The sequence below is a fragment of the Lytechinus variegatus genome, chromosome 4 (assembly GCF_018143015.1).
Source record: "Lytechinus variegatus isolate NC3 chromosome 4, Lvar_3.0, whole genome shotgun sequence".
Classification (NCBI taxonomy): Eukaryota; Metazoa; Echinodermata; class Echinoidea; order Temnopleuroida; family Toxopneustidae; genus Lytechinus; species Lytechinus variegatus.
The window spans coordinates 3,954,064-3,979,822 of record NC_054743.1 but is presented as its reverse complement, the minus strand read 5'-3'; the positions used below and the strand labels follow the sequence as shown (position 1 = coordinate 3,979,822).

Genomic DNA, 25,759 nt, shown 5'->3' with positions numbered 1-25,759 from the left:
TAAAATAAAATCTCATTATTTTGGAAAATTTTACCATACAGCCTTGTAGATTACATCGCACACTACCAGCGTGCAAATTTTTGCGTCGCTCGCGCGATCAGCGGCCGAGATCTTAAGGGGGGGGCCATAATGGCCCCCCCCCCCCGGGAATGACAAGAATCAAAATACCCCGGGAGATTTAGGGTTAAAACTCATTCCAGATACAGTGTGGTTGTGCCATTCTAAATTCTGACAACTCTATTTGATTAATAGATACAGGACTACTCTTAACCCAGTTTCAAATGGAACCCCAGTATTTCTAGCAGGTGGATGTTATTTCATTAAGCTTGACTTGTCACAGTCATATCAGTAGATGACAATACTCATACTCAGACTAGTAGTATACCTGCTATATTCAAGTTGTCAGGGAACAATTTCTAGGTGATGAAGTATGTATTCTAGACAAGTTCATTAATGAGATCAGAATATCTTGCAATGTTGAGGGCTGTACTTCAGCATCTTGAAATGTTGGATTGTGACTAGAGTTGCCAAAATGTAGCTTATTCCTTCTGTTCTTGACGAGCTTACAGAGAAAGGAAGTTCAATTCAGTTCACATTTAAATGCTGATTCAACTGCCATTATGAAAGGTGGCACTTAAGTCTTCTTTCTGCTTAGCAGGGAAGTTGTAACTGATATCCATTGCTTGTCTGCTGGACTCAATCAAAATAATCTTCATGTTTCCCTCTTAGAGCGTTTGTGATCATCTGAGGAAGTTTTTCTCCAAGAGTTAGCTTGAATGGTGGTAGAATGACAGAATTTGATGGAATGGTATCTATCCAGAGCTTTTTTCTGCCCCGCTGTCCTGTAATAGCAAGTTTGACTTCCTTCCACTTGGATGTCATTGTGCCTGTGTACCATTCAACATCTATAGTTTCACATGGTACTTTGCATACTCGTCCAACTTGAGGCCAATGGGTAGAGTATTCTTGAAGATATGTTGCTACCACGTCTCCCTCTGGTACATCTACCCTTCAATCCATCTTGCCTTTTGGTCCAATGTAAACCTATTTGTTTGATAAAATACAAATAAAACTGTTAATATTGAAATGGTATTTGAGCTTTAGATATATAAATATAAACCAAACTACTAAAAAATTATAGTTTCTTAGTTTGAGAGTAAAATGGGATAGATCTGAAAATCCTTCAACAAAACTTTATTGTGGATTATTGCAGAAAATAATTCATTAATAATTAAACCTAACTGCAATAAGGAAAGTGGGGAGGGCCTGTTACATTACAGCCAAAAATGTAAAAGGGACACATGTCACACCAACGCATAATGTCACAGGGAAATGACATTATGCAATGATCACCCAATGCATAATGTCAAAGTGGACATATACTATCGTAGCTTGAACTTTTGCATAACATTGCAAGGTTTAACGCATAATGCAGCAGCGCATTTGTTTCAGCACTTGAGTTAAAGAATAAAGCTAAGACATCAAAAATATGTTTTCACTTGTCATCTGAATGTTATAAGCATGTTGTTGTGGCAGTATTACATTTGTTATCAGAAGATGGGTTGGCCTTAAAAAAGTATAATGTGTGGAGTAGTGAAATGCAAGTATCCACATACCAACATCTGAGCATATGGCTCTACATGTAATTTAACTTATTTTGCGAGTGAATGTCATCTAATATTAGTTGAGAAAGAGCCCCTTCCCATGGTCTTTTACAGACAATTTTAAATACAATTTTGATTGCATTTCATTGTTTTTATGACATTTCAAAAAATTTCACGCTTGCAATCTATTATATATGCTGCCAAAACGGATCAGAATATTTACCTTTTTTGGTCTTAATACGTAGAATATGCAAAAACTAGAGCTCACACTTTGCGTTGTGTCATGTGTTCCTGCGACATCATCGTTTGTACTAGGGCCTCAGAGGACCCTCACAAAAAATCTAGTTTAAGGTGATCTTTTGTGTGTGACATTTTCCTTCAAGTCTCATTTCTGAAAAAAAGATGAAAGTATACATCGAAAGCATATTGTCTTTATAGCCAATATCATTAACGTATCATTTTCACTTTTAACCCTAAAAAGACTGGGGGGGGGGCTGATTCAGCCCCCCCCCCTCGACATTTTTCGTGATAAATCCGCCGCTTGATATTTTTTGACCGCGTCGTTTGCTTTGCTGACTTTTTACTTACAAGTCTCGCGCAACTTTTGGGACCAAAATTGTGACCCCTGGGTACGCGGTTCCGAAATTACGCAACATTTCGTAAGTGCATGCAGACCCAAAATTACTCAAAAACGTGAATTTGTGTACAAATCCAATGCAAATAGTGTTTTTAGCCAAAATTCATAAATGTATCATTATTTTTCCTTTTACTGCTTAAAATCAATTAATTTTATCTTTTTTATGGTCAAAATAAGGTCCCCGACAATTTCCATTGAGAAAACAATAAAAAACAAAAAGTCGAAAAACAAAGAAATACATAATAAATTTATAAAACAATAGAATACATAAGAAAATAAATGTGATGTTGAATTTTTTTTAAAACAAATTTTATCAGATGCCTATCTAGAGTATGTGAAACAAAAATTAGCACTTTATGGGCATTATTTTATTAATTAGAGCAAACAAATGATTTTACGCATAAATTAGCATAATTAATGAGCCATGAGATTTTTAGCAGAATTTGATATTATACTTTTGTAGATAATGCCATGGGTAACGCGCGTGCCAATTTTCGTCGCGATCGCGCGATCGACGGCCGAGATCAGAAGGGGGGGGGGGCTGAATCAGCCCCCCCCCTAGTCTTCTTAGGCGTTGAAATAGCCCAGTCTATTTAGGGTTACATATAGTTGACATCAATTAATTTCATGTTCCTATGGTTGTTATAGCATTACCAATTATTTCCTTTGAAAAAAAAGGGGAAACCTAAAGAAAATTTGAAAACAAAACACAGCATACATGACTTACTTGTCTGAAGGGTTCATCTTGTCATGTATTTGAAGATACTTCTTCTCTGATGTATCCTGTATGCGATTTCTCTGCCAACAACAGATCACAGATTGGCCATCTAAATGTCACATCATCTTCTGTAGCAAAAATGATAATTTGTAAAGTTGCGCAAATGATAACATTAATTTCTTTAACAAAAAGATAACATTCAAAATTAATTTGAAACCTAAATGGATTTTCCAGTTAGTTTTCATTGTAAATTCTGATAAGTACACCAATAACTTGAAAATTGTCAAATAAAACTAATGTGACCTGCCAATGACCTTAAGCCAACTCCTAGATTTTATCAGATCAAGGTCACTCCCAAAACATATACTGTACACAAACCATCACTCAATGGGGGAGGGGCTTTTAAGTGCAATTTTCACAAATAAAAAATTATTTAAAAAATGATAAATTGTTGTTTCTGGAATTTTTTTCCCTTTAATTTTATTGTAGGAATAGTACTATAAAGAATATTCAACAAAATTAGCTTTCTAGAGCCCTAATTGAATCAAATTGAGCAAAATGTATGAGTTTGCCTTCAAAATTTTGCAGTGACTTGGCCCCAGAAAAGGGGAGGCGCTGTGGGTGCTGAAGCACCCACTAGATTTTTCCCTGGAGCAGCTTGTATTATTCTCCATAGGAAGCACCCCCTGGAATTCTGGTAGGTGTTAAAAAATGGAGAAATGGAACTGCGATGAAACCCTTTCATTTTTTTTTCGCTTGTGAATTTTTTTGGGAACTAAGTATAAACCTTAATTTTGGAGTAAAATCCTTTTTTTTCTTGTCAAATTTACATCAGCACCCCCAGTAAAAAAATACCCCCCCCCCAAGAGGAATGTAAGCTCACAAAATAGCCGGGTAACTTAGGGTTAGGTGAAATTTGAAGATGACCTTCAAGCAGTTACATATATTTGGTTAAAAGAGAACAAGATATTTGTGGTTGTTCTACAAATTCTAACAATTAATCTTTATCAGAAACATTTAACTCTCATATCGAGTACCAAAGTGATGACGTCACTTTTTTCGCATTTAAGAATTTTTTATACCATATTTCGAAAGTGCATGATGAAATACCCCAGAAATAAATTGAGTTCAATGGGGCTAATTATGTATTTACGAGGTCATTCATGTACATGTATCTGAAACCCCCATGGACTGATACTCATGAAATTTTAGTTGTAGAGGTCTTTCATCATGCTCAAATGAAATGAAATATGGTATAAAAAATGGTAAAACACAAAATAGGAAAAAAGATGACATCACACTTCGATATCCTATACATACATAGCAAGGGGTGCTATTCACCCCCCCCCCCCCTTCAATATTTTTTCACGATGAATCTATAATGAAAAAAGTAGGTGCAGTGGCATTTCTTTTTTTTTTCTTTCAAGACCAAATTCCAGTTCCAAAGTTTCACACATTTTGAGAGAGTATTTCAAACCTACAATTGCTCATAAATGTGAGTTTATGAATTTATAAATTAAATCTGTATGTAGCAAAACTTCATCAATTTATGTATCATTATTCTTGCTTGTGATTAAAAGAAATTGTTTTAATGTTATTAATCATTTAAATAATGTTAGCAATATAAAAAAATGATACAAAAATATTTCAAGATTAAAAATAGGAGATAAAATTCAATTTTTTTTCATAGCTTTACATGTAATTGTAATGTACTTTTGATACATAGAATCCTAATAAGTATCCTAACAGAGAGTAATCAGACCAAAATGTAGTAATCTTGGATCCTTATTTTCAGATAAATAGCCAAATTCTGATCTAACAAATTAATAGCATGATTAAGATGGATTTGAAAAGTTATAATACAGTTAACAGTCAAATTTTGGAGTATATGATATGCATCATGTAAGTTTTGTTATTGTTGTTGCAACAGCATGATCAGTGGTTGAGATCTGAAGTGGTTGGGGTACATCTAAACTATGTTAACATGTTGGTTTAAGTGATGATTTTGATTGATCCTGTACCAGCTCATCTAGTGCAATTTTTTCTGATTTAAAGGCCCCGTCACACCTAACCGAATTGCCTGAAATATGTCTTGCGATGGCTGGCGATAGTCATTTTTTTTACAAAATTGGATTTGGTAACTGATAGTAAATCATATTTACCCTTCATGTTTGGGTTTGTACACCTTCTGGACAAATAGCTGCGATTATTCAGATTCACGCAGAAATTTTTACTATGTTCAATATTCCCGACAAATTGAAAAATCATTGGTCATCTGTTTGAATTTGCATCTCTTATTTAGTTTGCAGTAATTGTTCATTTATCATGTTTATCGCTCGTGTGTTATTGGCACTCATAGCCCCTCATCGCGCTTTCGTCAAAGTGGACCGATCTCGAAAGAACCCTTAACCATGTACGACGACACAAATGTACAAGTACAGGTACAAGTATATTCCCTTGTCTTTGTTTCTAATCGCACGCCATATCAAACCATTGCTCACTGTTTGTTTGTCTTAATGGGTTATATCAACCCTTCGCTCGCCTTGGCTGGAATTTACTCAAAGAGGTGAACCGAAAAATCTATATCCCTCGCACGTCATATTTATCCTTAATAGCGTTCATTGATAAAATTTGACAATAGTTACTGATCGCATGATTTGACAGAAATTTTATATGAATTCGTCAGATATTCATGCATTTTTCCCATTCATCACCCTTCGTCCGCCTACATTCGATCAGGTGTGAGGGGGCTTTAAAAATTATTCTACAGTGTATTCAATTCAGTTTGAAATATTTGTTTTCTTAGCAAAGTTCTATCTTTACATAGTTGCTTAAATAAATTGAAGCATACTCAAATTAGGGGAAAATAGTTAAATTCATACCTCCATTGTCATCTTCTTCAAGTATGAGTAGCTCACACAAAGATTTCCATGCTTCGATATCTTCTGGTTCCAGATAGGGTTGTAGTTTGACAGAGATGGCATATCTACAAATGATTTCTCAACAAGTATGGGCTGTGCATCTGGATGCGGTTTCAGGATGTGACGGCTGTGTGGGTTGGTTGACCAGTCTTTGGTTTGGAGGGTGGCCTTTTCTTCTTGGTCCATTGTAAACGTAAAAATGTTCAGTTTACTGTGATACTGGCATACTGCATGGTATGTTGATACTGAAGAAGCCATTGACGTACATCAAAGATATGACTGATGTGCTCTGATGTTGTGATGCAGTCTGCTCGTTGGAAAGAAGCTGGGATGGATTAGAAAAGTTTGGGGGAGTAGTGATGTTCTTTTTCTTTAGATGACTTGATATGCGTGAGAAAAGTTTATAAATATCCTTGTGAGTGTGACCAACCATAAGGAATCCAACCTTGGTCTATAAACAGAAAGACATAAATGACAATTATCTAAATAACCAAAGTAAATAGACCACAAGAAACCAGCAAAAATATCATCAGGATAAAGTCAAACTTACATCCACAATCCAAATGCACACTTTGTCAGACTGGTCTCCTAGCAAATGGGCTCACTCTCAGATTGCTATGATCCATTATGACCAAAGCCATTTTTCTGCGAAAAATCTCACTGGTATTATGGTAATTAATTATGCAAATTTATGCGTAAAATCAAGTTTGCTCTAATTAATCAAATAAAGCCCTAAAAATGCTAATTTTGGGTTCAATAATGAGTGGATGATGTAAATCATTTTCATTTACTGCTTTTGACATTAAGCACATTTTTAAAATGTCATGTAGCTTTCTTACTTTACATCCGATATCGATGAAATTTTCTGATTTTAAATGCTTGTTGGATTTTTCTCTTTTTATTCAAATCAACTTTTTGATGGGGAAGATTTGTTCTTTAAAATTAAAGGCTATCTTATGTTGAAGTCATTATTGTTAAAAAGGGTTGACCGTAAATAAGGCCGGGGAAAGGTTTGGAATCCACACTCCGGGCCCTCTAAATTTTCACGATAAATGCAGTGCATTGTCAAATGATCTTTTTCTTTTAAGTCTTGTGCAACTTTTGGGACTTATCTGTATAACATCATGGAAAATATTGTGATAATTATTTTTTAAGTATATTTGATTAGAATCCTACGAAGAGTCTGTGAATAGAAAATTAGTTTGGAGGCTGTATTTAATTACCAGTACATAGAGTAAATCTTTGATTTTTCATATAAATCAGCATTATGGATAATGTTTAACGAGGTCATACTAAAGTTTTTCGACATACACTGATTGGATATCATGTGACTTTGCAGTACCAACACCTATTCTTAACTAAAAAGTTGTAAATTTCAGAAATGATTGTGTCAAGGATGGACCCAGATTTCGCCAACAGGGGGAGGGGCCATTTATATTCTCACCCTTATTTGTCCTGATCAACCACTATTAAAAAAGCTGGGGGAATTAGGGGGTAGGGCAAATTAGAGAATGAATTTCAAGTGTTATCAGGAACTAGATATTTGACATGTCCAAAGCACACAGATGCCCCTGCTTAACGCAATCAGAAATTCATTAAATATGATTAAACTTATATGATTAAACTTAATATAATGCAGAAACCAATATGGATATAAAATAAAAATAATGAACAAATTTAGACCTTTGAACCGACTCATAAATATATATCATAATCCTTATTTTCATAATGAGCTGTGACCTTTGAACTGCAGACTCCAAATTCAAACTTAGCCTATATTTTGGTGTCATCTACCTACAACCCCCAAAATTTTAAAATCCAATAAATATTTGTCAAGTTACTGTGCGGAAACCAACTCATATATTCAATGAGCTGTGAGTGTGACCTTTGACCTGCAGACTCCAAATTCAAACTTAGCATGTATTTTAGTGTCATCTACCTACACACCAAACATTTTAAAAATCCATTAAAATTTTTCGAGTTATCGCACATATTTAATGAGCTGTGACCTTTGACCTGCGGACTCCAAATTCTAACTTAGCCTTATTCCGGTGTCATCCACATGTACCTACACACCACAAATTTTAAAAATCCATAATTTTTTTTTGAGTTATTGCGCATATTTAATGAGCTGTGACCTTTGACCTGCGGACTCCAAATGCCTGTATTTTGTCATCTTCCTATACACCACAAATTTTTTAAATCCATAAAATGTTTGTTGAGTTAGCTCGGAAACCAACTCGCATATTCTGGAGTCATCTACCCACACACCAAATTTTCTTTTAAATCAATTAAATATTTCTCAAGTTATTGTGCGGAAACCAACTCGCATATTAAATGAGCTGTGACCTTTGACCTGCAGACTCCGAATTCGAACTTAGAATGTACTTTGGTGTCATATACCTACACACCAAACATTTTTAAAATCCATTAAATATTTGTTGAGTTATCGTGCAGAAACCCAGTGGGGGGATGAGCGGACGGACAGGGGCTTAATGCCCCCTCCAGACTTCGTCTGCGGGGGTATAAAAAAACAATAGAAAACTTAATCATTTATTTATTTCATTTTACATATATTTTCTTAAATGAGGATAAGTTCATCGCATCTATGATAGAAATGGCTAGAGAAAGTTCATACGAAAAGGCGCATTTCAAATCGTAGGGTAGGCCCAATGTCATGTTTAATACATGAAGCAATAATGTCTCAGATCTTTAACTTTGAAATGTTGAACATATATTTTATATTCTTGAAGCTTGTGTTGTTATATAAACTTCCATAAAGTTATCAACTTATATAAATATAACCAACGTTTATGATCATTGGATTTTTACTTTAGCATTGTTTCTGTAAATAGTATTGTTTGTCCATTGCATTGAATTCACACATTTTTTACGAGCGAAGTTTCATCAATTTATAAGTACAAAATGTTAGAAAATATTAGAGAACAAAATAGATGATTACAACTACTGGTAGTATTGAATTCAGTGTAGGGGAAGGCTGGGTAAGTTGAGCATGGGGGCAAGTTGAGCCACCACCCCCAGGCCAATAATGAATTAGTCAGACATTATGGTGGTGTCATGCATTACATACATGTAACCCTTAACCCAACCACTTTGTTTTGAAACATTTGAAACAAAAAGTACTTTAAGAGGAAAAAATACAAATTTCAGCCAAAAAAATTAAAAAAGGGTTTGAAAGAGATCATTGCTTTTTACACACACGTCTTTAAATATATAATAAGAACAATATCGTTAGTCCAGGTATAGATTCTCATTCTTGTCATGGTCTTTACAAGATGGATGCATAAAAAATGTGTGGATGTGAAAAGATTGCATGAAGTTCTCAATGGGTAAGTTGAGCCAACCAACATGGGGCAAGTTGAGCCATGGTAATTCTTATGGTAATGTATAATGAGAAAAACAACAAACCTTAAAAAGCCTATGATATGCAGGCAGAAAGGAGCAAATTCACATGAAAGTTCTTTTATTTATAGAGGATGTTAGTATTTACAGCTAATTAGCAAGTGTAAAGACTTTAAAGTGATTGGTTAACATTGGTTTGACTGTAAAAAATCTGAGCTAGAAGGTCACACTTGTCACCTGTGTCTGTGATAACCACGTAGCCAGGATTTCATTTCGGAGGGGGCGGTAAATGCACGTGAAGCGTGCCAAACACTTACAGAGCGCGCAAAGCGCGCTCCCTAGGGGGTGGGTGCAGGGAGGGGGAATTTCCCCCTCCCTTGCGAAGTGCAAAGCTTTTGGTGTTTCATAAATTAAAATGAAAAGGAGCCATCTCTCTTGTCTCTAGTACCTATATCAGCTCCAATCCAGTTGACGATTTTGAACCTTGTTTTCAAAAGTGATTGTGAACGCACAAAAAAGGAATACAATGGAGGAAATTAAAATACTAATAACCCCGCGCAAAGCGCGGAAGCTAAAGCGTTTATCAATTTTTTTCCATGGAAAGGGTCTCAAGAAAAGGGTATTCTCAAAGATATATTGAATACTTCTCTTGGAAAGATCAGAATTGATTACAAACAATTTAGCGACAGTGCATATCTTTAACTCGCAAAACAGAGGAGAAGAAATTTATTTGTCAGGAGGAAGATATTCCTTCCTGCGCAGAGCAATGAAACTCTGAAATTTTTAAGGGCGGACGTTTCATCAAATGCAGGTATCTTGTACCCTATCGGCTCTAATTCAATTTATTTTCTAAGATTATTGAACTTCATTACAAGGAAAATAGTGCGCAAAAGTTGAAACTTCTGTGATTTATTGAAATTATATAAGAAAGGATGCCTAATTTCTTTGACTTATCCTGAAGCGCTTCATTTTGAATCAAAGAAGTGTCATTCAAAATTTCAAACTGAGGGCGCAAAACAGGACAGGAGGTGAATGTACGGGGAAATGACATGAAATTGAATAGAATTTGATAAAAAATATTGTATTTTTTTATTCAATACGACACAAATTTTGTACCTTCCTCTTTTTAAATTAGTAACCTGTTTGCCCCAAACTTATTGTTGTTTAGTAATGAGCTGAAAAGCGGGAGAAGTTGACTTTATGGAGGTGACGGCAGAAACTGATATAAAGATTTTACCCGCCCGGAGCCGACCCGACCAGAAGTTGCGCGATCAATAAAAAAAAGGATAACTTCATTTAGTTCGGCCTAACCTTACTCTAAATCCATGCCCTATATACATTTGAACTTTAACTGGCAAGAAACACATATAGCTGAGGTGGAAAAATAGCGTTAGTGAAAGGGTGGGGGAAACAATGGAGAACTTCAATATTGTCATTTAACCGCGCGCAGGGCGGAAGCAAAATTCATATAAAAATATAGAGCAAGAATGAAGGAGTTTCTCTTTTGAGAAAAAATAAAATAAAAAAACACAAAGCTACCTTTCCTTCCCTTTTCTCCTCTCTTTTTCCCTTCTTTTTTTCTTTTTGGTGACGTTTTGTGGGGGGCGACCGCCCCCACCGCCCCCTGGCTACGCGCCTGGTCTGTGATATGTTACAAAAATGAAGCCCAGAAAAATTGCGGTTGAAAATAATTATTAAGTGTTTCAAAAATTGAAATATAAAGTGACCGGAAACACCATCTTACTTTCATCCCATACACTTATGTGTACTATTTAGGTGTCTATAAGACGCCTATTTACAAAATCAGGGTTTGCCTTGTAGTTTTAGCTTTTCATTCTCAATAATGATTGTTTTCAGGGTTTATTAGTTCTAATACATGCACTTGTGCACATATTTCATCTTCGTTTGAGAATTTTTTAAATCGGCTGCACACAAAGTTAAACAATACATTTAAAATAAAAAAAAATGACAAGCTGGTTCTTCTCGCATAGAGTTTGTATATAGTTTTCGTGGCTCAACTAACCCCAGAAGGGGGCACAACTTTCTTACCCCACTTTCTTTTTTTTTCAAAGGTTACATTGACTTTAAGCATGTTAAGTGTGGGGGTAGAAAGTTACATATAGGCGAAAAATATTTCCAAAGAATCAAATTAAAAGGCAAGGTAATTATTGTTACATGTAATTCTACAATATCATTGGTTGTATCAATTAGTAACATGCAAAATATAAAAATTGTCACAACTTACCCCACCTTCCCCTGCCCTAGCCTACATCATAATGTATTCCAAAGATAAAAAAAAATGCTTCAAGAATATAAAGTGTCTGGACACCCGACCCTCCCCCCCCCCCCCGACTAGTGTAGACTGTGACAGTCTACACTAGTAGGGGGGGGAGGGGGAGGGGGAGGACAGTCTGACTGTCTGTTGAACTCCGTTGGCTCCACTCACCAAATACAGTCAGATAATAAAATTATGAGAAAAAAAAAATGTTATTGTTAACAAACTTCTCGAAACAGACGGGTGTCAGCTGTCTAGCAAAGTTACTTAGACCAGAGCTTCGGTCTCTGTTATATTGGTTGTTCACTGAACTATGTTTGCTCCACTCACCAGAAATTAAAAAAAAAATATATTAAAAAAATCGAAACAGACGGCTGCCCACTGTCTAAAGAGTAAGCATGGTAAGAGTTCATTGAATGAGTAGGCCAGGCATGCTCCGGGGACACGCAGGCACGCACGGCAAAAGGCGAGCCGAGCCCCAAGCTCAAGCCTGTGCTCGTCTGACTCGACTGAGTTGACGCGTTCATCAGACAGCGTAACTCAAAAAAAGTTAAAGTTGTGACAAAGAACAGCCATATATATATAGGCTAATCGTATACATTGAAAAATAACGTAATTCTAGATCTAATCATGATTGATATTGATAAACATACAAAACAAAAATAATCGATAACTTACTCACCATGGACCAGGGATAATCAGAATCGTGCGTGTATATGTGCGATCGATCGAACAGCTGATTTTCAAAATACCCGCCAGCGCGGCTCTAGTCTGTAAACACAGACCCAAGTAGTCCTTTTACACCTTATTTTCATAAAGAAATGACTCCAAAGTTCCGAACTTGTTTCAAACTATTTTTATTGTTGGAAATTTTATAAGAGATAGTCATAGCAAATGAATGAATCGATTTTCATTACTTCAGAGTCCTACATCTGTATTAAAAAACGTAAAAAGTTCTATGATTGTAGACTACAAGATCTTGTGATTGATACTGGTATTATGATCCGAAACAAAGGATTAAGTACTGATCTATGATTGGGGCCCGTTGCAGAAAGAGTTGCGTTTAAACGCAAGCCAAAAAAATCAATCGTAAGTCCCAAAATGCGCGCTGTTGATTAGTTGAAAATCAAGTTACGCATGATTTTTTGAGTTGCGATTGATTGCAACTCTTTCTGCAACGGGCCCCAGGTCTATTTTACGTTGTCCTTGGCCTTGTTTGTTGTGTGTGTATTTGAGTTTTATTCTTCAGAAGTGTATTACGGATGGTGTTTAGCTTAAATATCATTCAGCAGCGAATGTAGGCCTTCTTATAGCAATGAATGCTGATTCCATATAAGCATATCATTGCATTAATTGTTTTTACCGAGTGTCTGTTTTTGCCACACGCTCCCGGCACACACTATACGTAAGATTTTAAAAATCTTCTTTTTATTTTTTTAATTCGTTTTTTTTACTTTCTATGATGAAGTACTATTCCAATCATAAACCCCACCCCCCCAAAAAAAAAAAAAAAATCAACACCAACACCAACAAGCTTACATCATTAGAGGTGCATTGATAACATGCGAAACAAACACACTGAAGACTTGTGCGTGTATGTACATGTGCGAACAGCTGATTTTCAAAATACCCGCCGGCGCGGCTCTAGTCTGTAAACATAGACCCTAGTAGACCTTTTACACCTTATTTTCATAAAGAAATGACTCCAAAGTTCCGAACTTGTTTCAAACTATTTTTTTTGTTGGAAATTTTATAAGAGATAGTCACAGCATATGAATGAATCGATTTTCATTACTTCAGAGTCCTACATCTGTATTAAAAAACGTAAAAAGGTCTATGATTGTAGACTACCAGATCTTGGGATAGATACCGGTATTATGATCCGAAACAAAGGATTAAGTACTGATCTATTGACTGGTCATTTTACGTTGTCCTTGGCCTTGTTTGTTGTGTGTGTATTTGAGTTTTATTCGTCAGAAGTGTATTACAGATGTTGTTGTTTAGCTTAAATATCATTCAGCAGCGAATGTAGGCCTTCTTATAGCAATGAATGTTGATTCCATATAATCATATATTCATTGCATTAATTGTTTTTACCATTTGGCAATGAGTGTCTGTTAATAGCCACACACTATACGTAAGATTTAAAAAAATCTTCTTTTTATTTTTTAAATTCATTTTTTTTCTATGATGAAATACTATTCTAATCATAGACCCCACCCCCCCAAAAAAAAAAATCAACACCAACACCAACAACAAGCTTACATCATTAGAGGTGCATTGATAACAGCGAAATAAACACACTGAAGAAAATCAGAATTGTGCGTGTATGTGCGAACAGCTGATTTTCAAAATACCCGCCAGCGCGGCTCTAGTCTGTTAACACAGACCAAGTAGTTCTTTTACACCTTATTTTCATAAAGAAATGACTCCAAAGTTTCGAACTTGTTTCAAACTATTTTTATTGTCGGAAATTTTATAAGAGATAGTCACAGCATATGAATGATTCGATTTTCATTACTTCAGAGTCCTACATCTGTATTAAAAAACGTAAAAAGGTATATGATTGTAGACTACCAGATCTTGGGATAGATACCGGTATTATGATCCGAAACAAAGGATTAAGTACTGATCTATTGACTGGTCTATCTTACGTTGTCCTTGGCCTTGTTTGTTGTGTGTGTATTTGAGTTTTATTCGTCAGAAGTGTATACAGATGTCGTTTAGCTATATTATTCAGCTGCGAATGTAGGCCTTCTTATAGCAATGAATGTTGATTCCATATAAGCATCATTGCATTAATTGTTTTTACCATTTGGCAATGAGTGTCTGTTAATAGCCACACACTATACGTAAGATTTAAAAAATCTTCTTTTTATTTTTTAAATTCATTTTTTTCTATGATGAAATTCTATTCTAATCATAGACCCCACCCCCCAAAAAAAAAAAAAAATCAACACCAACACCAACAACAAGCTTACATCATTAGAGGTGCATTGATAACAGCGAAATAAACACACTGAAGAAAATCAGAATTGTGCGTGTATGTGCGAACAGCTGATTTTCAAAATACCCGCCAGCGCGGCTCTAGTCTGTTAACACAGACCAAAGTAGTTCTTTTACACCTTATTTTCATAAAGAAATGACTCCAAAGTTTCGAACTTGTTTCAAGCTATTTTTATTGTCGGAAATTTTATAAGAGATAGTCACAGCATATGAATGAATCGATTTTCATTACTTCAGAGTCATACATCTGTATTAAAAAACGTAAAAAGGTCTATGATTGTAGACTACCAGATCTTGGTATAGATACCGGTATTATGATCCGAAACAAAGGATTAAGTACTTATCTATTGACTGGTCATTTTACGTTGTCCTTGGCCTTGTTTGTTGTGTATTTGAGTTTTATTCGTCAGAAGTGTATTACAGACGTTGTTGTTGTTGTTGTTGTTTAGCCTAAATATCATTCAGCAGCGAATGTAGGCCTTCTTATAGCAATGAATGTTGATTCCATATAAGCATCATTGCATTAATTGTTTTTACCATTTGGCAATGAGTGTCTGTTAATAGCCACACACTATACGTAAGATTTAAAAAATCTTCTTTTCATTTTTTAAATTCATTTTTTTCTATGATGAAATACTATTCTAACCATAGACCCCACCCCCCCCCCAAAAAAAAAAAATCAACACCAACACCAACAACAAGCTTACATCATTAGAGGTGCATTGATAACAGCGAAATAAACACACTGAAGAAAATCAGAATTGTGCGTGTATGTGCGAACAGCTGATTTTCAAAATACCCGCCAGCGCGGCTCTAGTCTGTTAACACAGACCAAAGTAGTTCTTTTACACCTTATTTTCATAAAGAAATGACTCCAAAGTTCCGAACTTGTTTCAAACTATTTTTATTGTCGGAAATTTTATAAGAGATAGTCACAGCATATGAATGATTCGATTTTCATTACTTCAGAGTCCTACATCTGTATTAAAAAACGTAAAAAGGTCTATGATTGTAGACTACTAGATCTTGGGATAGATACCGGTATTATGATCCGAAACAAAGGATTAAGTACTGATCTATTGACTGGTCTATCTTACGTTGTCCTTGGCCTTGTTTGTTGTGTGTGTATTTGAGTTTTATTCGTCAGAAGTGTATTACAGATGTTGTTTAGCTATATCATTCAGCAGCGAATGTAGGCCTTCTTATAGCAATGAATGTTGATTCCATATAAGCATCATTGCATTAATTGTTTTTACCATTTGGCAATGAGTGTCTGTTTTTTGCCACACACTATAGGTAAAATTTAAAAAATCTTCTTTTTATTTTTAAATTCATTTTTTTCTATGATGAAATACTATTCTAATCATAGACCCCACCCCCCCCCCAAAAAAAAAATCAACACCAACAACAAGCTTACATCATTAGAGGTGCATGGATAACATGCGAAACAAACACACTGAAGAATATCAGCAAACTGTATTTAGAAGCGCTGTAACCCGAATGCAGGCATAGGGCCTATATACTCATCAGTCTAGGTATGCCATTATTTTTCCGGACCTGTAGCCAGCAGTAGGCTTTTATGTATAAGGGGTGCAGGGGCAACGATCCTGGGAGCCGAGGGCACAGTGCCCCTCCACTTTTGAAGCACTGGTCGAAAAGTGCCCTTTTTAATATGCAAGAGAAATGCCCCCTCGGACCTGAAATGTCCCCCTGTACCTGAGAAGGTCCCGCTTTACGCCGATAGCAAGTGCCCTATTTGCCTTATAACAGGCGCCTTTCATGCCCCTTTTTACCCCAAAATAGTGCCCTCATGAAGTGTTCTGTACCCCTTTTACCTGAGAAGGGCCTATCTTATGTGTTACAAACGTGTTCCCCTTATAACAAAGAATTGAAGGAAAAATTACAAAGTTTAATCCAATGTGCGTAAAGTTTAATTAGTCATGTGATTGGGGTATAGTAGCGTACAGAGGAAGGGGCTTGGGGGCTCTCCTCCCCCCCCCAAACAAAAACAAAAAATTATGATCGATGAAAAAAATATATAGAAAATGAAAAGAAATATGGATAGGTGAAATATATTTTTTTCTGAATATTATGTCAAAATCTATCACAAAATTGGATTTCCGTTATAAAATTGTCAACATTTTTGCTCGCTCACTTCCTTCACAACTTCTTGGGACATGATAAAGGCATATCTATCCACAGTCAAATTTTAACTCATTATGACACTTTTTTAAGATAGTGCCCTTTTGAAAAAAGTGCCCTTTTTCCTGTACCTCTCCCACTTTCAAGTTCGCTCCGCCGCCCCTGAAAGGAAGGGGGGGGTTCTGTTGGGTGCTGTGTGTATTAAAATGCAGCACTCCCTGATCTTGGTCGGTAGTGGGACATAATGGAGAAAAATAATCTATATTTTGTATTAAAAAAACCTTTTTTCGTGTGCTTGTCAAATTTCTCGGGACCGAAATGATCTTCTTTTTTTGGAGTGATAGGCACTGGCGGACCCGAGGGGGGGGGTCAAAGTCGGCCCGCACCCACCCTTGCATATGTTTGAAAATTAAAATTTGTAATGTAAAAATGCCGTTTAAGTGTGCCCCCCCCCCCCCCCCACCTCTTTGAAAGTGAAGACTTTTATATCTTGTCAAACTTTTCGTCGGAAAAATGTGCTCCCTTTTTTTTGAAAATCCTGGATCTGCCCCTGGTGATAGGGGACTGGAGCGAGACGTGTCCGCCCCATTTTTCACGCTCTTAATCGTCATTTCTTTGATGGCAGGAAGGTCGTGCTTTAGGATGTACTCTTATTTACCTAGTATCTTAATTTTCAATTTTCGGCGAGGACATGCGTGCGGTTTTGACAAAAAGTGGGCGTTAAGAAAAATTTTCGCTGGGCGAACCTTATTTTTTTTCAAAAATGGCCTCGAAATAGACAATTGTAGATTTCTGGAATTCCGAGCACGCATGGCCTCTCGCCAAGGTAATGTTGCTACCTTTGGGTAGGTTGACATTACATCATCAACAAAACACCAATCACAGCAAAGGAGGGTGTGCCGGGGTGGACTTGCCCCTGGGGCGCAAATTGACCCCGCTCTCCCCTATCTTTTTTGCTAGTAAAATTTCTCGGAATCAAATGACCTTCATTTTTTTTAGTTAATCTTTTTTGCATTTCCCTTATGTTTGTCAAATTTCTACGGAACAAAATAATCTTTTTTGGTCGTGAAACTGTTTTTTTGTGCTTGTCAAATTTATTTTCCCTCCATTCAGTTGATTTATCTTCAATATGTCTATTTGTGATGAATTGTCAGTGAACTTTGTGTATTATTTTGTACTGTTCACTTCGATTATCATTGTTGAACGTAAATAAATTTAAATCTAAATCTACACCAGCACCCCCAGTTAAAAAAAGAAAATCATTCAAGTGCACTGGCCCCGCGCATCGATTTGTTGAGATTGACAGTTCGTTAGGCCTATGTTTTAGAATAATTTAAGCCTACAATAATTGGAATATCAAATATTTGAAGCTCCATGCTCGCCTCTCCTAGTAATTTCAATTTTCGGCTTTTTAAAAATGTTCTTGCATGCTGGTCGGGTCAGTTAAACCTTTGAACCCATACTCGACACTAACAGGCCCATTCGTTTTTTTTTTCAGATCGTATCAAACTTTATCTGCGCTCGCAAATAGATTTATACAGATACCCACCCATAAAAATGATAAAACCTACTGAGAATCAGAATGTCCTGTTTTCAGTCAAAATCGCAAAAAAAATGAAGGCTGATCGCACTTCGCGTTGCATAGGCATTTACTTTGTTAGATATTCTATCTAGTTTGAGGTGGGAATTTAAAATCTTTTCAGGTCAGTATAGGGCCTGCCTATGAAAAAAAATCGAATTGTTAAATCATGCCAATTGTATTTATAGGCATACTGTTAATAACCGATCGGGCCGGGGAAATATGGATTGAAATATAGGGCTACCCCCTCCTTATTGACGAGAGCAGGATCCGACACTGGAAGTATAAAGGAACCGAAAAAGGCTCTGACCATAAACTAGATTTTGTCAAATTTTTGTTATTAATTCAGAGCCCCCAACCGAAAAAATAATGGCTACTTGCAAGCCTGTCAATGTAGTCAATAGTGCAAGGTAACAGCTTTGGATATATAGACTTAAGGAAAGTTTAAAGTACTTTTTGTAATTTTATCAGGAATAGTGTGCGCAGGCGAAGTGCGAGTTGAAAAAAATCTTACCAATCTGAAAAAAAGTGACCAGGGGCCCAAAACTTAGCAATGGTCGTATACATTTTTCTACGACTGATTCCACAGACTAAAATGTACAATCAATCAAGCATACGATCATTGCTAACATTTGTGTTACGGGACCCAGGTTAATGCACTTTAAAAGTGAGACAATTTCTCTTTTTTATATATAGTTCATATCTTTTTGGAAGAGACGTGGGGGAGCTACGAATAATTATAGTATTAAATGTACAATGATGAGTGAACTGCAGTCTTCTATGACACAGCGATCGTTTCGATATAAAAAACGGACTATTATTGATATAGTCAGAGGAGTTTTTTTTATCAATATCTTCCTGATCATCAGGATCATGCATCTTTCAGCGTGAGAACAATTTTTTTCAAATTTGCAATTGAATTGCTCCCTGAGTCGAGCGCCATGCAGTACATAATTTGCATATGAATAGGAAAGGCAGTCCTAAGCCGCGTTTCGAAAGTGTGTGTGTGTGGGGGGTGGAGCTGGTCGGAGTCCCCTAGCCCACCCGCCCGTATTCCGCTGTGAACCGTGACATGCATGACCTGTTTCTGCTTTTTAGCATTGGTCTTATCACTGGCGGCGGAAGCCCAAAAATTTAGGGGGTGTCCACCTGAAATTTTTGGATGGACACAGTTTAAAAAAATGGACAAGCGCCCCCCAAAAATGTCATCAACCTAAATTTTAGGGGGGAACACACGTTTCAGGGGGGTTCCACGTGAATTTAGGGGGGACGCAGAAAAAAAATGACAAGCAAAAAAAAAATGGAAAATAAAAAAAATGTAAAGGGGGTGGGGATACGTCCCCCCCCCCGCCGCCTATGGGTCTTATCAACATCAGTGAATGATTGTGAGATCATTAATTGCAACAATAATTGCCTGCATGATGACAGCAACATATCCTGTTTAATTTAGCCTTGATTATACCACAGACCTAAAATCACATAGTTATCAACATAAAAAAAACTAATGAATAATACCAATTTTGAAGAATAATCTGGTTTATTGTGCCTTGTTTGTGAATTGCTCTGCTCATTTCGATTATCAACTTTACATTTGTTGTTTTTCTTAAGTTTTTAAAGAATCTTCATTTTATTGTTTCCCACTGTAATATAAATTGTAATATTAAGCTCAATAGAAAGCTGTCCCCCCCCCTCCCCATTCTCGGTCACACGACTCTCGTTTAGAAATTGAAGAAAAAGAAACTGTTATCGCAGAGCAGGAATCTGTGAATGAAATTTGCATATGAATAGAATAGAAGGAATCAAGCTTAATCTGGGCAGAGGATTAGAGGTGGATAATTTGCATAAGAATAGTCTAGACCGAGACAGCGCAGGCACGAGTTAAGCATAGTATAAATAAATTAGAAATGTTTTCGGTCAATCGTTGTAATTCGTTTGCTTATACTACTACACTCGTTGAAATATATCGTTTGTTTGGTTTAGTTCACAGTTCCATTATTAAGTTTCAATATAATAGTGGAATATCTACCCCGGTATCTACCTCATTAGTCTTATTTACTAGACTAAGCCAAAGGTGGCACGCGCTTTATCACAATCGAACTATACTTCAGTCAACATGCATGACGTATCTCGCTACCAGCTGTTTCTCGTTATGGGATCGGAGGAGGGCTTTCAGCCGGCCAGCCGCCCGCGCGTTTCCGTTTTACACCCTGGCGAAGGCATTTTCCGGAAAAGTAGCCAAAAAGCGACTAGTGAAGAGTCTACACACGTCGCTGGTTGCATGCAGCGTGCAACACAGGCACTGGAGAGATCAGTGGAGAGTCCACCACACTGATCAGAGTTCCTCGGCACCTCATGTATGATGGTGGGCCCCAAGTCTGCGCACCTAACGATTTGAGTTAAGATTTAAAGTGAATTTCTTTTTATTTCACAAAATCTTTCAGTTGATAATGTTCCTTACATCATAATGAGTTAGTGTGCCAAATATCTCATAAAAAATTGAAAGAAATATATGATTTTCCTGGAAAAAATCTCAGGCTGTCATTTTCAGATTGAAAAAAAAAATGGTACCCATGTCTGCGCACTCATTGACTTTACACACGATTCAGGGATTTTGTTGAGAAAGGCCGCATTTTGAGGCCGTCACACGAAATGCCCTAAATTCATTATTTTACCATCATTTTGAGTCAGATTTTTTTATGAATACCTGTCTATGTATTGCATGTGTAAAGTTCGTGCTCGTTGCGTATCTTCTTTTACTGGAATCGCGGCAGTCAGGAGTGAAATCCGAACATGCTTTTGCAGTCGCGTTGTTTATGATAGTTTTTTTTTCTAAAAATAAATTATTAACTAAATGAATAGAATGACAGACAAAATCAAAATAAACAGATACTTATAATGGAAAGACAAACTGAAGTTTGATGGATTGATACACTTAGAAGCTGCCGAAAGATAGATATAGAAGACTGATAATAGAGACGATAGACAGATAGATAGATAGATAGAGAGAGAGAGAGAGAGGTGGATAGATAGATAGAAAGAGAGAGAAAGAGGGAGAGATGGATGGATAGATAGATAAATAGAGAGAGGGGAGAGATAGAGAGGTCGATATATAGATCGAGGGAGAGGGGAGAGAGAGAGAAAGAGAGAGAGAAGGATAGATATATAGATAGATAGATAGAGAGAGAGAGAGAGAGATGTAGATAGAAATATGGACGGACAAAGAGAAAGAGAGAAAAAAGACAGACATATGCGAGAGAAGGAGAGAGATAGAGAATTTGAGATGTTAGATAGATAGAAAGATAAACTTATGAGAGAGACAGAGAAGATATAGACAAATTAACAGATAGATAGATATACAGATAGAGAGAAATAGAGAAAGACAGACAGATGGATAGATAGAGATAGCCTTTAGATGACTAAGAGATATATAGATGTTAGATAAAGAGGGAGAGAGACAAAGAATATTAACAAAGTAACAGAAAGATAAGTTAAAAAAATAGATAGATAAATAGATAGAGAGAATAATTAGAGAAAGACAGACAGATGGATAGATAGATAGGGAGAGATATTAAATAGATAATTAAATAAATGAGAGAGACAGAGAAGATTATTAACAAATTAACAGATACATAGATACTCTAGTTAAAAAAATAGATATATAGATAGAGAGAAATAGAGAAAGACAGACAGATAGAGATCGATAGATAGATGAGAGATAGATGTTAGATAGATAAAGAGGGAGAGAGACAAAGAATATTAACAAATTAACAGATAAGTTAAAAAATAGATAGATAAATAGAGAGAATAAGAGAAAGACAGACAGATGGATAGATAGATAGAGAGAGATATTAAATAGATAATTAAAGAATGGGAGAGACAGAGAAGATTATTAACAAATTAACAGATAGATAGATACTCTAGTTAAAAAATAGATAGAGAGAAATTAAGACAGACAGATGGATAGATAGATGGATAGAGAGATAGATAGAGAATTTGAGAGATAGATGGATGTCAGATAGATCAAGAATGAGAGAGGAGAGCGGCAAATTAACAGATAGATGCTGTAGTTACATATAGGTAGGTAGAGAGAAATAGAGAAAGACAGACAGATGGATGGATAGATAGAGATAGAGAATTTGAGATAGATAGATGTTAGATAAAGAATGAGAGAGACAGAGAAGATTATTAGATAGATAGATACTGCAGTTACATAGATAGATAGAATTTGAGAGATAGATATATAGACCGTCGAGAGAAAGACAGACAAGCATCAGCAAATCGGCACTGAGGCAAATGATCAAGGCAAACATTCGTATTGAACCATAAGCTCAGCTGCATTTGCAAGTTCTGCGGATAACTTCGGTGCGGACTTTGGATCGCGCGCCCAGCTGATAATGTAAACAAACGTAGACGTAGACTCTTCACTAGTCGCTTTTTGGCTACTTTTCCGGAAAATGCCTTCGCCAGGGTGTAAAACGGAAACGCGCCAGCCGCCCGGCCCCGGAACTAACTCGCCGCATAACGGTCCACGCCGGTGGCAGGAACAGTGACTGGGCAGCAACCAGCTATATGACAAAGACAGTTTTGGTAACTATTGTTTTCGGTTTTCATGAAGATTTGTCTCGACTCTACACCAAATTGTACCTGGTTGTATACGGTATTAATTCTTGATGATGATTGTATGGGTACCTTGGCCTGGCGGCCTCGAACTTCCTGGGTTATGGCCTCCCTTGCCCTTTTCATGGCTTTTGGCTGCATACGGTAATTCATACTACACTAACTATGCATTGGCCTGGGCTTTACAGTTTCAGGTTATTATTTAGGCCATGGGGCTGGCTCGATCGGCTTGCAGACTGGGGCTAGATCGGGGGCAATATCTAGGCCAACATGGAGATAGTTAAGGTCAAGTCCACCTCAGAAAAATGTTGATTTGAATCATGACAGTAGAGAAAAATCAGACAAGCACTTAATGCTGAAAATTTTATCAAAATCGGATGTAAAATAAGAAAGTTATGACATTTCAAAGTTTCGCTTATTTTTAACAAAATAGTTATATGAATGAGCCAGTTTATCCAAATGAGAGAGTCGATGATGTCACTCACTCACTATTTCTTTTTTTTTGTTTGAATTATACAATATTTCAGTTTTTACGAATTTGACGATAATGACCTCCTTGCCAGACATGCCTGAGGCACAAAATGTTAAAAACAATGGAATTCCACATGTTCAGGGAGGAATAAAACTTCATTTCACATGATAATGACGAGAAAATAAAAATATTTCATATAATAAAATGTAAAAAAAATAGTGATGTCATCAGTTCCTCATTTGCATACTGACCAAGATGTGCATAAATAATTGTTCCGTGAAATGAAGCGAACTTTAAAATGCCATAACTTTCTTATTTTACATCCAATTTTGATGAAATTTTCAGTGTTGTGCTTGTTGATTTTTTCTCTTTTTATTTAAATCAAGTTTTTGTGGGGTGGACTTGTTTTAACGTTCTTGGTCAGTGTATTTTTCTTCTTTTTTTTTTAAATAGAGCTCAATAATGCCTGGGGTGTTGCAAAAAACTTGTGATCAATTGCTAGTCAATTTTTTGTCTGTAAATTAATCAGTCAATTAAACAATAATGAATTAATTGATTGCTAATCTGATTCTAACATCCTGAAGGTCAAGTACGGCTCTGAAAAATGTTGATTTGAATCAGAGGAAAATCAAACATAATGCTGAAAATTTCATCAAAATCAGATGTGAATAAAAGTATTAAGACATTTTAAAGTTTCGCTTTGATATTTTTCACAAAACAGTTTAGAACTATGCAGAATTCTGTAATATGCAAATTAGAGGGTTGATGTCTTTCACTCACTATTTCTTATGATTGTTATTGTTTGAATTATACATTATTTCAATTTTTACACATTTGACATTAAGAACCAACGAGGGCAGTGTTGACTGAAACAAAGTGTTCAAATAAAATGCTCAGGAAGGAAAAAAACTTTGTTTCATAGCACAGTGAGGAGGAAATATGAATATTTCATATTTCAGATTTAAAATACAATATAAATAATGAGTGAGCGATGTCATCAGTCCCCTCATTTGCATACGGACTAGGATGTGCATATAACAGTTTTGTGAAATTACGTGATAATTTAAAATGTCATAATTTTCTTACTTTTCACCCTGTTTTGATGAAATTTTCAGTGTTATGTACGTTGTATTTTTCTCTTTTTAGACAAATGAACTTTTCGTGGGATGGACTTGTCCTTTAAGAACACTCTTTGACTTAAGACTGAAGCCAAAGAGTGTTAGGCCTAACTTTGATCTAGTATTAACTTAATACTAGTACTACTTGCCACAGACAAGTATCAATTGAAAAAATTGTAACCGAATAGATCTATTTACACATGTATTGCAAACTGCAAATTTGCATGACAAAATAAAAAAAGTATGAAGGCTTCAAATATTTGGAATGCCTTGCCAAATGATATTAAACAATGTACTGTACATCTCTCTATTCTTTCAAAGCTTTGTTAAAAAAAAATTCTTATTTCTCAGTATACCTAATTTCATTCACCTGCACTCACCCACATGCACACACTTGCACTTCTTTTTATCATAAATGATTTTCCCAACTGATATTTTTTCATCTTATATTTTGTGACGATCATTTTGTCAAAATATGATTTATGATGTTTTTCATGTACATGTACATTCCGCTCCTGGCTGCTATTGCTTCAAGCACTTCTGTGCTTATAATAGCTGGCCCCTATATTTTACCAAACTGACTTTATCACATGCTTAGGTATGATTTAATTATCGTTCTTTTCTGTATGATTTACAATGTATCTCTTCCATTGTCACATTTAAATTGTATTCATTTATATGTTTGGAATTATGTGAACATGTTAATTAATCATTATGAATAAAATGCAGAAACTCCTGCAAAACAAATCCTAACTTTATTGAAAATTTTTGTTTATTCCCATAAAAAGTTTCTTCCGCAAAATTCTTGGAAATTTTGCAACCCTAGGCGAGCGCGAGGCGCAAGCAAAAAATTGTGATTTTCTATAAACCTGAAATATATTACGTTGTACTTCGAATAGTGATTTTACTTTCGATAAGGCCACATTTCATTTTGAAGAAAGGGAATTTTTTCCTACAGGAGATTTTAAAAATCATAACCAGCAGAAGCTCTTAAAATGACACACCCTCCCCTAAAAATATCCCCTTGAGGTTATTCATATGTGACTAAGACACAGTCTCCAACATTCATACATGCTTTGACCGCAACATACACATGCATCATCCTCTGTTGCAACTATTACTGCATAATTAATATCATGTAATTTTTTTATACCGTTTTTCGTTGCAAAAATGAACATTTGGAATAACAATCCTTATTTAATTTTCGGACTACCAAACCTTACGATTAACAAACCTTATTTTGTTTTCAGACTAACAAATCTCAGATAAACGAACATTATCTTTAGTTTTCAAACTAATGAACCTCG

At 35.9% G+C, this 25,759-nt stretch overlaps 1 pseudogene; it reads right to left on the bottom strand.

The window, feature by feature from the left end:
* Positions 1-399: 399 nt before the first annotated feature.
* On the bottom strand, positions 400-12,532 carry LOC121413221 (annotated as a pseudogene).
* Between the last annotated feature and the right edge of the window lie 13,227 nt (positions 12,533-25,759).